Raw genomic sequence first — 18,177 nt, 5'->3', positions numbered from 1 at the left:
GCAACTAGAGAAAGCCCACGCGCAGCAATGAAGACCCAACCCAAAAAAAAAAAGAATGGAGAAACACGAAATCATGTCTCTCACCTTTAAAAGCTATTGACTCTTTTAGGAAGTTGCTCTTTTTTCACATTCTTGATATATTATCATTTAATGCTTAAACCAATTTTTATTTTATAACTTCATACCTATTATAAAAGCACAATTTGTTTATTACAGAAAATAAGAAAATACATATATGTAAAAGGAAGAAAAGTAAAATGATCGATAATGCTCCTCTCCTCCCACACAGCCCCAAATAATCTATGAATTAAAAGACAGCACACACAGTATTTTAAAAGAATGACAAATTATTTCTTATCTCAAACTACAATGCTAAACATACTGTAAATGCTTAAAATGCCCATTTTAGTTTTCCTCTTGAACTCTTGTTTGCTTTTAGTACTATTTGTTAACCCGTATTGAAAATATTTGCGGTGACATATTTAGAATATACCATGTACTGAGACAGGGTTTTTGCAAACACTGTGCTATGTGATCTTCATAAGGACCTCTAAAGTAGGTAGCACTGTCAAGCGTTTCTAAAGATGAAGAAGCAAAGGCTTAGCGAGGTTAAATAATGTTGTAGAGGTGACAATTCTGACATGGAGCAGAACGGGGCTTCTAGCCTAGGCTAGCCTGACTCCAAAAGCTACACTATCTCCACACAGGACTTGGCTACCTGTATGGGGTAGAAACACATGATATTGCCAATAGCCAACCATTTTAGACATAGAAGAATGGAAATCGTATATGGTCCCATCTGATATAAATAAGATTAGTCATCTCTGGAATCAAGTCCCGTGATACATAGGCAATCAAAGTATCAGATTAAAGAGTTAAAAGCAAATGTCAGAGGATGTAGGTTCAAATCCTCACTTCCACACTGACTGGCACTGAGACTTCGGGCAAATCATCTTCACTGTAGCTTTATTTTCTTGTTGAAAAAAAATAGCATTGCCCTGCCCTGCACAGTTCATAGGGATTTGTGAGGAGCAAATGGAGTGTATAAAACCGTAAAGGATATAAAACATAAAGTGATTATTATAAACAATACTTCCACATATGAAAAATCCAAGAAGCCACAGTCCCAAGTTTCAAATGTGAAAGAGTAGCATGATAAACTAGGGTAGAAGGCCCTAAAGAGCCCGCCACAGTGATGTTAACTCAGGTGTTTACAATAGTGTCAAGGCCAAAGCCAAGGACCAATCGCCTGCCCTAAATGTTAAACAGATGTTTCAAAATGTGTACACAGAAGTTTGGCCTAATCTACAAAAATTCATCACCATTCCTGGAAAAAAGCTCAAAGCTGCTTAAGAAATAACTATTCCTATACTGTCTGAAAACCCTAATTGAAATTTCAAGAAGCCCAAAGGCTTCTGAGCAGCTTACATAAATTTAAGGAGAAGGAAATATTACATTTACTGGCAAAGTATCAAACTCCAAGAATATGTGCCTAACCCAGAGAAGGCTTCTTTATCAAGGTCTTAGAAGAACTCTGAGCTGATCTTGAATATTAATGCTCTTTCCTACACTCTTTTCCTAGAAATGGCAGTTCACTTCTAGTCTCAGTATGAAGAGATTCTTCTTCTTTGGAAATGTTTTTCCAGTGTGACTTATATTCAAGATTTGTTATCCCTTCCTATCCTTTTAGCATGTGAGCTTATATGAGTGAATATATTTTCTAAACTGAAAAGCACTGGACAAATGGAAGGGCCCTTTATGATCACTTGCTGAGACAGACATAGAAGACACTCTTTTTTCTGCATCCCTCATCCCAGCAAGAATTTTAAGGAGAACTTAGTTAACACATTACTTTAATGAAGATTTATATCTTCCTTTGCTGCTGCCAATGAAAGATGTCTTCAACAACTAGTATTAGGTTTATAAAAGTAAAGCATTTGTATAGCATATGGATCTAATTTTACATCTGATTCAAAATTGGAATATGTGCTCCTCTCATTAAATAAGACAAGCATCAAAGCTCTTGCATATCTCTTTTTTCTTTTCATTCTCAATCTTAGCCCATCTTTTCCCCATAGTTTTTCAGAATCATTTCCATTCTATGAAAATCTCCAGGCCCGTGCTTGGCTTCTACCTTACCCAATGACCTGATCTCCTTCAGTTCCTTCCATGGAAATTTCTCTCCAAATCCCACCCTTTCTCAGTGAATACATTTTTTAAATTAAATTTTCTTTACTGGAGTATAGTTGATTTACAATGTTGTGTCAATGAATACATTTCTGAGGGAACCCTCCACAGAGGGTAAGAATCCCTTCTTTTCCAAGGTGGACTCTTCCACCTGGGGTCCCATTCCTTTCCATATTCCTTGTCTTATTTATTCCCTTTCATCTTCATCTGTTCCCTTCCCATGGGATGGAAGTCTCCCTTAACTCTAAGGAAGAAATAAAAATAAACAAGAAGCAAACAAAGACTCATCCCCATTGCATTCCTCCTTTTCATTACTCTTCCATGATATATTTTCTTTGACATCAAGCTCTTAAAAGGAGATATGGGGATATGTGTATATGTATAGCTGATTCACTTAGTTATAAAGCAGAAACTAACACACCATTGTAAAGCAATTATACTCCAATAAAGATGTTAAAAATAAATAAATAAAATAAAATTCCCACTCCCCCCAAAATAAATAAATATCTTTATTCTTAAAAAAAAAAATGTATATATATATAAATATATATAATGGAAACAAGTCCCTTGTCAGATAAATGACTGTCAAATATTTTCTCCCAAAAAAAAAAAAAAACGAGTTGTCTATACTCATTTCCTGAATGTCTTAGCCATGTGCTCTCAACCCTGAAATCTGGTTTCTATTTACTACTCTTCATGAATCTTCTAAACGTCTTCTCTCAAAGGTCTGAATAGTACAATACCTCCTAGTCATCCTTTCTATAATTCTCACAGCCAACTTTATCTCTTCCCTCTTCCTCCCACAGCCCCTAACTAATCAGTATATTTTGTCAATTCTTTCTCCACACTGGCTCGTGTACCCACAGCTTCTTCTTTATCCTGATAGGAATAGTTCAGGCCAGTTTTAGTCCTTCACTCCTTCTGCCCTGGATTATTACAAATGACTCCCAACGGGTCTCCCTAAACCTGCCTCCAACCCAACCCTCTACTTAAGAACAAGTGCTCTTTTTTTTTTTTTTTAAACATCTTTACTGGAGTATAATTGCTTTACAATGGTGTGTTAGTTTCTGCTTTATAACAAAGTGAATCAGCTATACATATACATATATCCCCATATCTCCTCCCTCTTGTGTCTCCCTCCCACCCTCCCTATTACACCCCTCTAGCTGGTCACAAAGCACCGAGCTGATCTCCCTGGGCTATGCGGCTGCTTCCCACTAGCTACCTATTTTATATTTGGTAGTGTATATATGTCCATGCCACTCTCTCACTTCATCCCAGCTTACCATTCCCCCTCCCCGTGTCCTCAAGTCCATTCTCTACATCTGCGTCTTTATTCCTGTCCCACCCCTAGGTTCTTCAGAACCATTTTTTTTCTTTTTTTTTTTTAGATTCCATATATATGTGTTAACATACAGTATTTGTTTTTCTCTTTCTGACTAACTTCACTCTGTATGACAGACTCTAGGTCCATCCACCTCACTACAAATCACTCAATTTCGTTTCTTTTTACGGCTGAGTTCCATTGTATATATGTGCCACATCTTCTTTATCCATTCACCTGTCGATGGACACTTAGGTTGCTTCCATGTCCTGGCTATTGTAAATAGAGCTGCAATGAACATTGTGGTACATGACTCTTTTTGAATTATGGTTTTCTCAGGGTATGTACCCAGTAGTGGGATTGCTGGGTCGTATGTTAGTTCTACTTTTAGTTTTTTAAGGAAGCTCCATACTGTTCTCCATAGTGGCTGTATCAATTTACCTTCCCACCAACAGTGCAAGAGGGTTCCCTTTTCTCCACACTCTCTCCAGCATTTATGGTTTGTAGCTTTTTGATGATGGCCATTCTGACCGGTGTGAGGTGATATCACATTGTAGTTTTGATTTGCATTTCTCTAATGATTAATGATGTTGAGCATTCTTTCATGTGTTTGTTGGCAATCTGTATATCTTCTTTGGAGAAATATCTATTTAGGTCTTCTGCCCATTTTTGGATTGGGTTGTTTGTTTTTTTGATATTGAGCTGCATGAGCTGCTTGTAAATTTTGGAGATTAATCCTTTGTCAGTTGCTTCATTTGCAAGTATTTTCTCCCATTCTGAGGGTTGTCTTTTCCTCTTGTTTATGGTTTCCTTTGTTGTGCAAAAGTTTTTAAGTTTCATTAGGTCCCATTTGTTTATTTTTGTTTTTATTTCCATTTCTGTAGGAGCTGGGTCAAAAAGGATCTTGCTGTGATTTATGTCATAGAGTGTTCTGCCTATGTTTCCCTCTAAGAGTTTTATAGTGTCTGGCCTTACATTTAGGTCTTTAATCCATTTTGAGTTTATTTTTGTGTATGGTGTTAGGGAGTGTTCTAATTTCATTCTTTTACATGTAGCTGTCCAGTTTTCCCAGCACCACTTATTGAAGAGGCTGTCTTTTCTCCATTGTATATTCTTGCCTCCTTTATCAAAAATAAGGTGACCATATGTGTGTGGGTTTATCTCCGGGCTTTCTATCCTGTTCCATTGATCTATATTTCTGTTTTTGTGCCACTACCATACTGTCTTGATTACTGTAGCTTTGTAGTATAGTCTGAAGTCCAGGAGCCTGATTCCTCCAGCTCCATTTTTCTTTCTCAAGATTGCTTTGGCTATTCAGGGTCTTTTGTGTTTCCATACAAATTGTGAAATTTTTTGTTCTAGTTCTGTGGAAAATGCCATTGGTAGTTTGATAGGGATTGCATTGAATCTGTAGATTGCTTTGGGTAGTATAGTCATTTTCACAATGTTGATTCTTCCAATCCAAGAACATGGTATATCACTCCACCTGTCTGTATCATCTTTAATTTCTTTCATCAGTGTCTTATAATTTTCTGCATACAGGTCTTTGGTCTCCTTAGGTAGGTTTATTCCTAGGTATTTTATTCTTTTTGTTGCAATGGTAAACAGGAGTGTTTCCTTAATTTCTCTTTCAGATTTTTCATCATTAGTGTATAGGAATGCAAGGGTGGAAGGATTCTTGATGACTAAATTGCAAAGCAGAAAGGAGACCTTGAGCTACAAACAGAGGAGTATGGTTTGCGATGAACGAAAAGATTGTTTCACGCTTTGAGAAGATACTGGCTTATTCAACTCTTATGAGGCCAGGAATCACACAGTGTGGTCTCAGCAGGGCAATGAGGAAATACAGAGCACAGCCAAATGTCATTTCACAAATATCTCAAGCTCTTTACTTGCATTTCTTGAACACTATGAGGGGTATATGTAGACCAAAGCAAAACTCTGTTAAAATCCCTCCTCTCTAACCACCCCTTCTCCCCCATCACGTTCTTCACAAACCACAGCTGCCCATGCTTTAAACACTCTGGAGAATATTTCTTGTTCATCTGGGAATCAATGACTCCAGCTGGAAATAGCCCATAAGTATGTCACCCCCCTCTCCCACCATAAATTTGAAGTCCAAGCATCTGGGAGCACAATCTCCCACCCTGCCACCGTCACCACCACCACCAACATCCTCCTGCATCCGGACTTCTGGGAAGCATCCTTTGTCTGCTGCTCCCAATGTTTTTCTTGTGATAACTGTGACAAATATCTCCCCTGTCGTCTGCATTGCTATAGGGGTGAGAGAAAGGTGTAGACTTCATGTTAATAATTTTTATCCCCTCACTTTTATTTAAGGCTAGATTTAGTATAGTAAGTTGAAATTTCCAAATATGGGGAGAGCAGAGAAGGTTGGCTTGACATTCAGTGAGGGAAAACGAGATGCAGATCTGTGATCTGTAATCGACACAGTGACCAGGGTTTATTTTATCAGAAATGTTCAAATGAGGAAGTTTTTAAAAAGTAGCGAGACCCAATATCAAAACTTTGAAATTTGAAAGGAAAAGGAAATGTGTATGTGAGTTATGTTTCCTGTATCTCTTGAGCATGGATTTTTGAGACCTTGTTCAGGAATTCCAGCAGAGACACTCAAATACCCTTAATCAAAGAATTCTCTCTCTCTCCCTCTGTCTCTCTGTCTCTTCCATCTCTCTCTTTTTTCTCATAATAAAGATTTACAAAACACTTGCCATTTGCCAGGCACTATTCTTGGCACATTATATATATTAAATAATCTAATTTTCACAACAACACTATGAGATGCTACTAGTAATATCCCCATTTTTCCATGGCAAAATTGAGGCACCAAGAAATTAAGTAGCCGATCCAAATGAAATAGCCAGGGTTTAAGCCTAGGCAATCCGGTTCCAGAATTCAAGCTTTTTGGCACTACATTATCTTGTCTCCCAATTAACGGTACAGTCTTGGGAGGGATGCATGTGGGGCAGGAACACAAATATTTTGGGAGTAGAAAGATAAGGAGGAAGTCAGTCTTACTACAGAAGCCAGAGGAGGCACAGTTTCAAGGAGGAAGTTTCAAACTATGTTAATGTCCAGAAAAGTCAAGTCAGTGAAGGCGTGGAAAAGCATCCATTGGATTTGGTCAAGGAGTCACTGGTGACCTACTCCAGGCCAGTTCTGTAGGGTAGAGGAGCATAAGCCAGTGTCCACAGTGCTGCAGTGTGGGGAGGTTTTACCCACATGGGAAGGGAGCAGAGGAAGGAGAAATGATGTGTCTTCCTGAGATGGAAAGCTGTAATGGCAAGACACTGACTCCCTCTGCTTCCTTTTTCTTCTCTTCTCCATTCTTAACCCATTTCTAAGGAAGAAAAGATGGAAATTAAAATGATAGTGCAGATGGTAAAGCGGCCTTTGACAGTGTAGACATTAGCCACATAGAGATGATAAACCAGACACCAGGAGAGAGAACAGGGCTTAAAGTTCTAAGGTCACATGACCAGATTGTGATCCAGCACTGCTCCTATCTTTTTTGAACCACTGGGACTAGTGAAGCACCACCAGCAGGGTGTGACACGAGTTCAACTTAACCCAACCAAAAAAGTGAAAGATGTAATAATCTCTGGGATCTTGTGCATTTATAAATTCTACGACACTGTATTTTTTTTTTGGCTGCATTTCGTCTTCGTTGCTGCACGCGGGCTCTCTCTGTTGTGACAGGTGGAGGCTACTCTTCATTGTGGCGCGTGGGCTTCTCATTGTGGTGGCTTCTCTTGTTGCGGAGCACAGGCTCTAGGCGCGTGGACTTCAGTAGTTGTGGCACACGGGCTCAGTAGCTGTGGCTTGTGGGCTCTAGAGTGACAGGCTCAGCAGTTGTGGCGCACGGGCTTAGTTGCTCGCGGCATGTGGGATCTTCCCAGACCAGGGCTCGAACCCATGTCCCCTGCACTGGCAGGCGGATTCCCAACCACTGTGCCACCAGGGAAGTCCTGACCCTGTAAATATTAGCTTAAGTATAACAGTGGCCAAAATAGCCCCATGGCTCCCATTGCTTCATCACTGTACTCCCTTACTCCTACATCAGTTTCCATAGTTACATGGATATAGGATAAACTCACTACCAAAGCCAAGGCAGCTCCTGACAGAAAAGGTGTCAAGGGAAAGGAAAACATTAAGTTCAGCATCTCTAGCATTCTTTCTGGCTCATCCTGACCCATTTTGGCAGAAAGCCTGAACTGTCACAGTTTAGTTATTCATAATGTTAGCCTGTAGAGCTATAAGCCTAGAAGTTTTATGTAGACCACTATCTGCTACAAATAAACAATAATAGAAACTTCACATAAAAACATTATTTTCAGCTGTATTATATTTAACAATGTAACATAAGAAAAGCTTTGTCCATTGCAGACCATTTAACTGAATCTGCCCTTGAAATAGCCGTACGCAAAACCCCATCAGCACACCTCAGATCCAGCCAGAGTTCACCAAAAGTTAGAAAGTGGAAAGAAAAACTGGAGTAAGGAAGAGAAGTTCCTATTCTCTGTTTTTACAGGAGCACTGAGAACATCTGAATGTCAGTGACCTAGAATAAAGAAAATGAAAGAGACTCTCCTACTCCCTGTTTAAATGACCTTTCTAAATTTCTGGACATTAAAATAAATAAGCTACCCACCACAGAAAAGTGTTTAAAGTAAAAGTTTACTTCTTCTACCTTTAAATTACTTCTTTGAAAGATGTCAGAGCAGAGCTATAAACAAAGTGATATATTCCAATTAAGCTTGATTTCCCAGATATACTAGATTTTTGTACATAAAAACACTATGTGCCAGATTCAAATGCATAATAATTACTTAGTGTCTGGACTGAGATGTTAACTCAGTGGGTTAGAACCTGAGTTTATAAACCCAACACTAAAAGTCCAAACCTAACACTAAACCCAGTGGGCTTCCCTTCATCTCCCAGCAGCTGATGTGTCCTCATCATCAGAGGCAGACAGAAGGGAGCTAGTTAGACTAACGCAACCAATGCAGTTACTCAGACTGCAATTCAGTGGGCGTTCTCTGTGGGCGGTGGGTCAGATGCCACGGTGATCTCTGTATATAAAAAGCAGATCATGGTAATTTTAAATCGCATGGCCTCATATCCAATATTCAGAGCTCCCCTACTGATGATACTTATAAATCCAAGCTCTTAGAAATCAGTTATTCAGGCTGGAAAATTTTCTTAATAACAAGAAAAATATTTTTATTTTGATATTTTGTTGTATCTCCTCCCCATGCACATATCATTATTGGCCTATCCCAAAGCAGCCCGGAGTGCCAGCTTGATAGTACATTTTAGGGTCCATTCTTACAAATATGATTAATCCATTTGTTAGTACACCTATGATGTCTGTCTAGTAGAGTCTGGTCTTGGGAATATCAATGTGTTTGTGGGTATAAGAACGTGTATTACCCCACCATGCCTCATGCATACAGAAACAAGCTTCCTTACATGTGTCATATATTTTGATGCCAAACACCTCAAATCAGTTAATAATAATTATCACAGATCGTTGCCTCACTAAAACCACACTACAAATTAGATCACCACAATTTGGGCTAAGTTAAAATAGTAGACTCTAACAACTGTCTTGAATGTCTCTCTCCCAATATGAAATGTGGCAGTGGGTCATCCTATAGGCGTCTGAGGGAACTGTATTCTATTTTCAGCCTCAGTGGTATAAAACTGAAATTTATTCTAAAAAAGAACATTAACTAGGTATACATTCTCAATTTATTCCCAGTGTAAAGCGATAGGTAAAATTAATTTCTATAGCCTTATGTGAGTGATACTATTATTGTAGAATTCACACAGCATCCATTGTTTGGCAGACCTCATTCCATATTTTGTTGTAGTTGTTGTCTATTAAAGGCCATCTCCTACTAATTCATTAATTTATCCTCTTACAGTGAGGTTCTCCAAGAATGCTGGAGGTTGAACTAATTATATAAATATGTATTGGGATTGTACAGAACATCTTCCAGTCCTATTAGAATATAATCAGTTATATAAACACATCTAATGACAATCTCACTAGAAAAAAAGGTAATCAAGCTAAATATATAAGATTTTGAAAAACAAACCATGTCACTCTTTCTCTAACACTGTTCAATACAAACAACAAACAACCCCATCTCTAGAGAGAGATTCTCCATTGGGGGTCTGGTAACATGTTATCATACTTCCTCAGGGCTTAGTAGAAACATCCCAGCAAGCCATTCTGTTATTACTACCACTAGCACACCGGGGTAACTTAGGAATATGAGAGAATGCCTCAAACACAACCACCCCATCGAAGTTGCTTACTCTCTCACAGCAGGCTGGATGTGACCCATCCAGGCCTGGTGGAGCCCCCTCTACCATCCCCTACTAGGGCTCCAAGGCTGCCCCAGTTCTCATCACTACGCAGTCAGAATCAGGACAAAGAAAGGTGTCTAGGACACGTGAATTGACCTTGAAGGCGATGACATGGGAATCACCCATATCCCTTCTGCTCACAGCCAATCGGTCAGTAATTTGCTGCAAGGGAGACAAGGAAGTGCCATTCCTAGCTGGGTGGAAGGGCTTTCTTCCTTAAAAGAAGCACAGAAAGGATACTAGGAGGAAGTTGTTAGTCTCCGTCATAGTCCAACCCTCTGGCCATCCAAGTATCCATGCACAGTCTTTTTGCGCATATGGAACACACTCCCACCCTCCCCAAGTCCCCTGCATTTCCTCCAGCTCAAAGCCCTGGGTCTCTGAGTGGTGCAAGTCATTTCCATCAGGACTCTTCAGTGACCTGCAGACTAATACATTAGTCTCTCCCTCTCCCCTTTTTTCAATCCCGCGTGCGCGATTGTACACACACAAATATGTACTCACAGGCAATAGTAGAGACGGAACAGGATAGCTGCCATAACATCTCCTAGTCGTAAAAGGATGGCACACACACAGCAGTGAATGGTCCTCAGCAATGATGAACCCTGCTGGGTGGGATTTATGGAGACCCCGCTGTCCTGGAAGGATAGAAATTCTCTTGGTTGGAACGTGGTTCTGTTCATCAGGAGACACCCCCTTGTCAGGTATTCTCTGTGGTCACTGGCATTGCTCTCTGGATGGTTTTCTCTCACTTGCCATCATGGTGGCCCCATAGCCAGAGAAGTGGTCACTGGCAAATACTCCAGCTTTCTGCTTGTACAGGTTCGGAAGGTAGGGAGGGCTGCTTTAGAAAAATCATAAGCTTTTGAAGGCCAAACTTGTGGTTTCTCTGGCAGAACAATTCCCTCAAAATTGTGATAGGCTCTTGTGCGCTTGCTTCCGCCACGTTCCAAATATGATAACCATTCCTAAAGTACTCCTTAGGGCACAGTTCTTAAGCTGAGTGACTCTTCCTTTTATTTACTGCTCGCTGTACTTCCTCAGTTCCATGACTGTTACCCTGAGGCCACCTGAAACAGTCAGCTTGGGAAGGAAAGCAGTGCCCTTAATCAGATCCTTGCCTCTGAGTTGCTCCCTGGTCTGGATGTGGTGTCTTAACAGGTTTGTGAGAAAAGTACTGAATGACAGTTTTATCTTCAGAAGTTTGCTACAGAAGAATTGACTTTTCCAACCCTGTGAATCCCCAAATTTAACCTGCAGGTCATAGGCAGAGGGACTTTCCTTTAGCAGACTTATATTTCTTTCCATCTCTGCTTCCAAAATGGGCTAATCCTGTCTGCTTTCATCTCTCCTTCGTAAAAACCAGCAAGAAAAAGCCCATAAACATCAAACTACATGAGTTCTTCCTTGTAGTAAACCTAGACCAACAGACTCAGTAAGTGCGTCATCTTTCAAGCTATTGTAGTCTAAATTTTACCGAATATTTTTCAACAGTCTATAGTCAGCAGCACGAGAACATGCAGTTTCCGTTGTCCTGCAACCCACTGCCAGACTACTGAGCATTGTTTTAGTTATTTTTATGTAGGACCTCACTTCTGGATACCATTTTCTGTATTAGTTAGCCGCTGTAACAAAAGGCCCCCAAACAGAGTGGCTTATAATAAGAATGAAGTTCACTACTTTCCCACAGGCAGTCTAGAGCTTGCAGGGTGGCTGTGCCACTGGTGACACCTGCCTTCCAGGTTGTTCCAGTTGTCACCATTTCACAGCCAGCAGACAAGGAGGAAGAAACCACCCAAGGCAAAGAGGTGCTCTCTAAAGAGATGAACTAGAAATTACACACATCTCTGCTCACATCCCATTGGCTTAAACTTATTTACGTGGCCACACCTTGACTCACATGTGTTCTCTAGCTAGGGAACCACCTGCTCCTCAAAAACTGGCTGGAGAGGGATGCTGTTACTAAAAATAAAGTGGTGAATGGCTAATAAAGAGCAATCAGCAGTCAATGCCAGCAGGGATTTCAGAATCCTAGCCCACTGTTACTCCATCGTTTTGATTCCCGGTTTCAACGTGGGTTCCTAGGAGTCTGCCAAGCACAGTATGCAATGTAGCATCCCAGCTACTGACCCAAAGACCCACCTTTGATGAATTTGCATAGATAACAACCCCGACACATTACACATTCCCAGTTCAGCCTCCCATTTACCATAATATTTCACATCCCATAAAAAGGAGAAAAGAAGGAAACAGACTGGCATACAAGTCTATTGCTTCCATTTTGGAATGTTTATACTTGAAGATCGCCTTTATTATCTTCTCTTCATGTGGAAATTCTTGGAATTCTGTGTCACACAGCGCCCACCCACTAGCTACAGTACAGTCTCCAGATGAATGAAGGCATCACCGACTTTTTCAGCCCTGATGCTATCCTCCTCAAGTTCCACAAACACAAAAATTATGACTCACAGGAATATGATTTAATCCACATGTAGTCACATAGATGTGCTATACAACATTCTAAGAAAAAAAGGAAAAGCCCCCTACTGATTATAGTACATTGCCCTTTAAGCCAAGTGTCCAGTATACCATTTGAACCTTTTTAATGCTTCTTCAACACAGTCTACTTCTACTTCATGAGCATGAAGATAATTTCATGCTCATCTTCTGATCAGTACTAAGCTCACTTCCCAGATACTTTGATATCGGAAGTGCATATCTTGGATAAGAGATTCACGAAAGGTCTGAATAAACTGAATATAATGGGTCCCAGCATAAACTGTATATAATGTTGTTATACATGAGATGCATGTGAATGTAACAGCAGTGAGTCTGTCATCAACAGACAGTAATCTCTGGTTTAACCACACAAATCTTATTCCTAGACCTGCAAGGGAATGGGACAAACAATAGAAATAGTGACTCAATCAAGATGCTTTTCCTAGGAGGCTCTACTTACAACTGAATTGTCCCCCAAATGACAGCTTCATTGGCCTTCCTTCAACTGCCTATAAATGCATTTCTAATTCTCCTCAGTAGATCTCTTGTGAGCTGTAAATCTAGGGCAATGGTGAGGTGATCTGGCCAGTTATTTTTGAAAACTCTTAATGGACACCCCTCCAACAGTAATTAAAGGAATATGACTGCTCTTGACTTTTTATTTTGTTTAATTAACCTCTATTTAGAAGGAAGAAACACATATACACTCCCCATGTACCAGAAAACTAAATCCTGACAACATAATTCTTTTTATCACTTTGGTTGATAAATATATAACATCCCTCATTGATGCCCATAATAGATATTCTAAACCCATCCTAGCACTCTTTCCCACAAATGCCAGAAGTAGCCCTAGGATCATTTCCTATGCAAAACTCTAAGAAATTGTCAGCAATTAGAGTTGGTCCTCAGAGTGAAACCTATTCAACACCCTGACAACTAATCTCACACACACACACTGAGGCCTAAGGTCACACAACAAATTAGCAATAGATGTAAGACTAGGGTCCAGGACACCTATTTCCTGAGACTAGGGCTCTTTTTTCTACAAGGTATTATGATGGCTAATTGGTAAACTAATGACATTTGTAACAGCTTGGAATGCCTTTATTTGCCAAAGGGAAAATTATTGAAAGAAAAAGAAAAATTGATCCAAGGCTCCCTAGATGACATTTTAAAAGAACTTCACTATAAAAATAATTTCTAAAAGCCCTTCTAAATGTTAAGAAGGTAAGAAAAACATATTGTTAATTAAATGCTCAATTAATGTTTATCAAACATATTTTATCATTACTAGACTAAATTTACGACACAGTAGAGCTGTATGCATGTGTGCTCCCTGCACTTTATAGTATATTCATGCTCCCTTGTATCATCATTTGTGAAATGCCAATGCCATTTTATAGGCCTTTTATAAGGAATGTAATAGGCAGTACTCTGACAAATTAGGAGAAACAGATAAGGCCTCCCCTTAACTTAGAGTATGGGTGTGGGCTATTCATGGACTTTTCTGCACCCTAGTTTTCTCTTTGTTAAGTTGAAGGGGTCTTTACGGTCTCTGAAAATGCTCAAGCCCTATTATTCAAAGCATAATTTTGTTGTTTTAAAATTATTATAGGATATTAAACTTGAAGCTTTGCTTTCCAATCTACCTAAAATATTGTCAACTTACTTGGCAACACAATTTTGAAAAATTATATCTCTCCTCATATATTTTTAAGTTGAACCTAAATTCTTATCTCAAATGTAATAGTTACAAAGATACAATTTCTTGTATATTGCATATTATGTGTGAGATTTACATATATTTTAAAATATACTTGGAGTTGCAGATTTAGCCCATTCAATTAACAAAACGTATCTGCAATTGATAAAACCTCTTTGGCAAAGCCAGTCCTAATTGTCAAACCAATTAGTCAAGTCACTAATTTTTGCCATAAAAAGTCCAGCTTCATTTTTCGATTTAAGTAAAAATGTCAATATGTGCTCCACAAAACCTTTTATTTCTGAATCCTAATTCTAACATGTGTAGACAGAGACAGGTGGGCACAGAGCCTTTTCATGAGCTTATGACCTCGATGAAATCAAGCATTGCTCTCTGCCATTTTAAAAAAAATTTTCCCTCTCTCTCTTTTTCTTTTTTTAACCAAACCCAGGGGCTGTCATTCAGGAGCTCTACGTTTCATACATCCCTCTGTTCAGCGTCCCTAAGTTTTTTTATAGTCTGGGAAATGCCTCATAAGATTCAGATGGGTGCACATTTCTTTTGCAAAGTAGGAGACAGTCAAGTGTGAAAAGGAAGGAAGGAAAAGACAAAACCTGACTGCAGGAGCGGGTCTCAGACAGATCAGCTTGAGCAAGCAACACATGGAAACTAAACATCTACAAAATGATCTCCTTAAAGCTGTCGAAGCCGTGTACCCCTAGAAAGTCTTCAAGCCCCCTCAGGGGTATGCATACCCTGTTTAAAGAGATCTGGACTGGGATTCCTCTAAGGTTGAATATATATATATACGCAGCAAATTATCATGTTCTCATTGGAAGAAATGAGACAGAAATCAAATTCAAGTAAAAATTCACTTCCTTGGGCTCATTTATCCTCAAGTCCCCAGTGCAAAATTTCTTACCATACCCACACACGCAAATGGCTAAGAGGTTTCATCTTAGGAGCCCCTCCTACTGGCAGTGGCTTCCTGGAGTGCTAATGAGGCTTGTTAGCTTGAGTCTGAGCTCTTTAAAAAAGAGTGCCATGGTTGATTAGCAATATCTGGCAGGATGGAGAAGTGACAGCATAAATGTTATATCAATTCTCCCACCTTAAAGTCAGAATGACCATACCAATGTCTTCTTAGGTCAGTCTCCCAAGGCAATAGAAATAAAAGCAAAAATAAACAAATGTGACCTAATCAAACTGACAAGCTCCTGTGCAGCAAAGGAAACTATAAACAAAACACGAAGACAACCTATGGACTGGGAGAAAATATTTGCAAATGATGCAACCGACAAGGGCTTAATTTCCAAAATATACAAACAGCTCATACAACTCAATAACAAAAAAACAAACAACCTAATCGAAAAGTGAGCAGAAGACTTAAATAGACATTTCTCCAAAGAAGACATACAGGTGGCCAATAGGCACATGAAAAGATGCTCATCATCGCTAATTATTAGAGAAATGCAAATCAAAACTACAATGAGGTACCACCTCACACTGGTCAGAATGGCCATCATCAAAAAGTCTACAAATAATAAATGTTGGAGAGGGAAAAGGGAACCCTCCTACACTGCTAGTGGAAATGTAAGCTGGTACAGCCACTATGGAAAACAGTATGGAGGTTCCTCAAAAAACTAAAATAGAGTTGCCATATGACCCAGCTATCCCACTCCTGGGCAAATACCCAGACAAAACTATAATTTGAAAAGATACTTGCACCCCGTGTTCATAGCAGCACTATTTACAATAGCCGAGACATGGAAACAACCTAAATGTCCATCGACGGATGAATGGATAAAGAAGATGTGGTGTGTGTGTGTGTGTGTGTGTGTGTGTGTGTATTATATATATTTATATATATATATATTTATATATATATTTATATATATATTTATATATATATATTTATATATATATTTATATATATATTTATATATAAAATGGAATATTACTCAGCCATAAAAAAGAATGAAATAATGCCATCTGCAGCAACACAGATGGATCTAGAGATTATCATACTAAGCAAAGTAAGTCAGAAAGAAAAAGACAAACACCATATGATATCACTTATATGTGGAATCTAAATTATGACACAAATGAACATTTCTACAAAGCAGAAACAGACTCACAAATGAAGAGAACAGACTTGTGGTTGCCAAGAAGCAGGGTGAGGGGTTGGGGGAGGGAAGGATTTGGACTTGGGATTAGCAAATACAAACTAGTATACATAGGATGGATAAACAACAAGGTCCTACTGTATAGCACAGGGAACTATATTCAATATCCTGTGATAAACCAGAATAGAAAAGAATATAAGAAAGAATATATATATGTATAACAACTGAGTCACTTTGCTGTACAGCAAAAATTAACACAACATGGTAAATCAGCTACACTTCAATAAAATTTTTTTTTATAAGTCAGAATGACCTAATCAAACTACTTTATTTGAAGGTTATTTGGCTATCTGACCTTTAGTTCCTAGAACTCTGAATGTAGGTACATTCCAAGGAGCACACATTTTTAAAGGAAATATGCATGAGTCTTACCGTATCATACACATGATATCATAAGTAACCGTAGGGGCCGGAGTCAAGATGGTGGTGTGCGAAGATGCCCGAGTTAGCATCTCCCCACAACTAGGGCACCTGCTGGCCACTGGTGGGGGACACTGATGCCCAAGGAGACGGGAAGAACCCCAAGTGAACTGGTAGGACATGGGGGTACTGAGGGGAGAGGAGAAGTGGAGGTCAGACAGGATCAGCGCCCCTGAGCCCAGGGAGATGAGGAGAGGCAGGTGGGAGGGGCCCTCTGGGAGGAGTAAGAGAGGAGTGGAGGGCATTTGCCCCGTCCACTCAGGCCCAGGGAGCTTGCTGAGCTCCCAGGCCAGTCCCCTTCCTTCCAAGGCTACCCCCTCCCGACGGCTGCATTGGTCCTGGGGGCATAGGAGGGAGGCTGGGGAGATCAGGAGAGGCAGGCAGGAGAGGCCCTTTGAGAGGAGTGCATTTGCCTGGCCCACTCAAGCACAGGAAGCCTGCTGGGCTCCCAGGTGAGGTCCCCCGCCCTCTGAGACCAGGGTGGGGGGAATGCCTGGGCCCCTTCTGTTCAGTTGAGCCTAAGCCCCACCCCCCCCCATAGCCCTCTGGGCCTTTTCCAGCCCTGTGGGTCTTGAGTATTGGCCCCACCTACCACCAAAACCTCGCCCTTGCTTAGGACCTGCCCTCCACAGCCAAGGCCTTTCCCCACTTTTCTATTTTTTCTTTTCCCTCCTCTTTTTTACTGTTGTGGTACTGTTGTACCTTCTGGTTGTTGACTTATCTATATTTTAATTTTTATATTCTTTCTAACATATCTGCTAGTCTCCTAGTCTAATTTTATTTTTTACTTTGTTATTGTTCTCTCTCTTTTTTTTTTTTTTTTTGCCACCCCACGCAGCTTGCAGGATCTTGGTTCACAAGCTGGGAGTCAGGTCAAAGCTCCTGCAGTGGGACCTCCAAGTCCAAACCACTGGACTAACAGAGAACCTCAGACCCCAAGGAATATTCATTGCAGTGAGGTCTCACGAAGGTCCTCATCTCAGCACCAAGACCCAGCTCTACCAAACAGCCTACAAACTCCAGTGTTGGAATCCTCAGGCCAAACGGCCAATAGATAGGAACACAATCCCACTCAAAAAAAACAGACAGCAAAAAAATATGTCACAGATGAAGGAGCAAGGTAAAAACCTACAAGACCAAATAAATGAAGAGGAAATAGGCAATCTACCTGAAAAAGAATTCAGAGTAATGATAGTAAAGATGATCCAGAATCTTGGAAATAAAATGGAGGCACGGATTGAGAAAACACATGAAATGTTTAACAAAGATCTAGAAGAACTAAAGAACAAACAGAGAAGAACAACACAATAACTGAAATGAAAAATACACTAGAAGGAATCAATAACAGAATAACTGAGGCAGAAGAACGAATAAGTGAGGCAGAAGACAAAATGGTGGAAATAACTGCCAAGGAGCAGAATAAAGAAAAAACAATGAAGAGAACTGAAGACAATCTC

The 18,177-nt window shown here is 39.9% G+C and overlaps 1 long non-coding RNA gene across 2 annotated transcripts in view; it reads right to left on the bottom strand.

The window, feature by feature from the left end:
* The window catches only part of LOC309635158, a 161,558-nt gene extending 151,060 nt beyond the window's left edge, over positions 1–10,498 (bottom strand). For both annotated transcript variants that reach the window (XR_014248678.1, XR_014248679.1), the window contains exon 1: positions 10,415–10,498. This is a non-coding gene — a long non-coding RNA (uncharacterized lncRNA). The remainder of the gene's footprint in view (positions 1–10,414) is intronic.
* Between the last annotated feature and the right edge of the window lie 7,679 nt (positions 10,499–18,177).

This window comes from Balaenoptera borealis (assembly GCF_965194805.1).
Source record: "Balaenoptera borealis genome assembly, chromosome: 9".
Taxonomy (NCBI): domain Eukaryota; kingdom Metazoa; phylum Chordata; class Mammalia; order Artiodactyla; family Balaenopteridae; genus Balaenoptera; species Balaenoptera borealis.
The sequence above is the reverse complement of the archived record's forward strand: the minus strand, read 5'-3'. Positions and strand labels throughout refer to the sequence as shown.